The sequence below is a fragment of the Carassius auratus genome, chromosome 45, assembly GCF_003368295.1.
Source record: "Carassius auratus strain Wakin chromosome 45, ASM336829v1, whole genome shotgun sequence".
NCBI classification, from domain to species: Eukaryota; Metazoa; Chordata; class Actinopteri; order Cypriniformes; family Cyprinidae; genus Carassius; species Carassius auratus.
Genome location: NC_039287.1, coordinates 19,293,012 through 19,295,795, shown reverse-complemented (window position 1 = coordinate 19,295,795; position 2,784 = coordinate 19,293,012).

The following is a 2,784-nucleotide window of genomic DNA, read 5'->3' as shown; positions in this document are numbered from 1 at the left end:
CGACCAACTGCTAATTTAATCATATTTTTCTTTTGTCATAGGCCGAGGTGTTTTTGCACTGAACTCATATACAGAGGCGACTTTGTAGTGGAGTACCGAGGAAAACTACTGTCACCGCAGCAGGCAGAGCTCCAAACTGAGTACAATGAGTCTGCGAAGGTTTTTCTTTTTGATTTTCAGTGGAAGAGTAAAACATGGTGGTAAGTAGATGAAGTGGCTATGTAGCAACTTTACAATGCAAGGGCCATGTCTAAAATCTAGAGTTGTTCTCTTTATGTTAGTGCCTTTGTCACCTTCACTGCACCTTATCTGCCCTCCACTGCACCTTATCTGCCCTCCACTGCACCTTCACTGCACCTTATCTGCCCTCCACTGCACCTTCACTGCACCTTATCTGCCCTCCACTGCACCTTCACTGCACCTTATCTGCCCTCCACTGCACCTTCACTGCACCTTATCTGCCCTCCACTGCACCTTCACTGCACCTTATCTGCCCTCCACTGCACCTTATCTGCCCTCCACTGCACCTTCACTTGCACCTTATCTGCCCTCCACTGCACCTTCACTGCACCTTATCTGCCCTCCACTGCACCTTATCTGCCCTCCACTGCACCTTCACTGCACCTTATCTGCCCTCCACTGCACCTTATCTGCCCTCCACTGCACCTTATCTGCCCTCCACTGCACCTTCACTGCACCTTATCTGCCCTCCACTGCACCTTATCTGCCCTCCACTGCACCTTCACTGCACCTTATCTGCCCTCCACTGCACCTTATCTGCCCTCCACTGCACCTTCACTGCACCTTATCTGCCCTCCACTGCACCTTCAGTGCACCTTATCTGCCCTCCACTGCACCTTATCTGCCCTTCACTGCACCTTATATGCCCTTCACTTCTTAGTGAGTCATCTGCTCTTCACTGCACTGGTTACTTGAACTAGTCATTATTGTATTAAAAACCCTATTTTGAAACCCTATTTTCAGAAAAGGCAAAAAACATGGTGTGAGTCATTTGTCCAGTTTGCTTTTACAAATACATTATTCCATACAATAGTCGCTTATAGAATTGTTTTCATTGGTATATCCTGCTCATATAATTTAAATTAACCAAATACTGCCTCTTCATAGTCGAACCTCTGTGCTAATACATATTAATGAAAGAAATGTTTCTATACAGCATTGATGCATGTGAAGAGGACTCCTCCCTTGGGAGACTCGTTAATGATGACCACAGACGACCTAATTGCAAAATGAAAACCATAAAAGTAAATGAGACCCCACACTTGTGTCTCTTCGCGGTTAGAGATATTACAGCTGGAGAAGAGTTGACTTACAACTACGGTGACTCAAACTGGGCATGGAGAGCACAGGTGAGTTACCTTTTTGTTTCTATATCCAATATGCCACCTACCTGGAGAAGAGTTTATATTTCATGCAATTTGTTGTTCTATCTTGGTTTACTTAGCAGGTTAACAAGGATGTACTACTTAGTGTGAAACCTGAGGTAGGAATTTATTAAGCGCATACGGTTTAAATCTTATCAAATGCAAAGATACATGTGAGTTGTTGTGGATCAGCTGTTGAACTTTTAGGTGTGGACTATGGAATTGCCACATTACAACTTGTAACATTTCCCTTTGTAGATTGGGAGTATAAAGTCTGCTGCTGCTATAGTACATGCTGATTCAGTAGGGACTGAACTCACCACAGTCACAACTGCAGACTCACAGCCTGCTGACACAGGTATAGACCACTACAACCCTAAAACCCTTTCCTGAAACGCTGCTCTTTAATTGTTCAGGCAAATTTGTTTTTATGAGATACACTTCCTATGCCAGGTTTGATCACATCAACTGGTTTTTATTTATGGAAATACCCTTTATTTCCATAGTTTTTAATGAATTGCATTAGTTCAGATGTCACAGTGGATTCTGTTTTGGAATTATCTATTGTATGCACCCATTGTGTACACCCAATTAGAACATACGAAGTTGTAGCAAAAAGTAAATTTAACTTGTTGCACTCATGCATCTATTAAAAATGATTGAATTACATGCCTATATTACAAAGATTAGAACCACGTATGCAGAATAAATGCAGTGGTGCTGTCTGATCAATACCTATCCTCCTCTGCAAGGATGTCCCATGTTTTTCTCAGTGTAAATGCCCTCTTACTATATTTCACTTGTTGCCATCTGTGTGGTTTCCTCTCCTAGCCCCCAAAACACACTTCACTGGCACGGACACCCTGTCCAACATGCCCGTCTCAGGTAAAAGCAACTGCCCCCCACCCCATCACACATATCAGTGTTGCAGGTCTCAAACTCTAGACTGATTGATTAGTTAATGTGTAAGGAAAGTGAAAAGTATAAATAAGGACTAACAAATGATGTTGTTCTTGCAGATGATAATTTGCAGAGTGAGCGCTCGAAGGTAAGTGCGTAAGTGCCCCAGACTGGGTCAGTCTGTGGATCTGCACTATGCATTCATGATTGTCAACGTTTCCAGTGTCTGGTTCCAAAGTCAAATGAACATTGAATTATACTTTTGCATAGCCCAAAAACGTCACTACTACATCTATTTGTTGCTATATTAATACTTCAAGCATAATATTGGCCCACATAAGTATGGACAATAAAGCATTTCTCATATTCTGTACTTTAAATTTGAAATTACACAAAGACAATGTGGATACATGGTGTTTTGACTTTAGTCGAATAACTAATCCATACCGCATGACCGTAACAAAGCAAGTCTGGTTTCCAAACCTGCATTTTTTTTGCT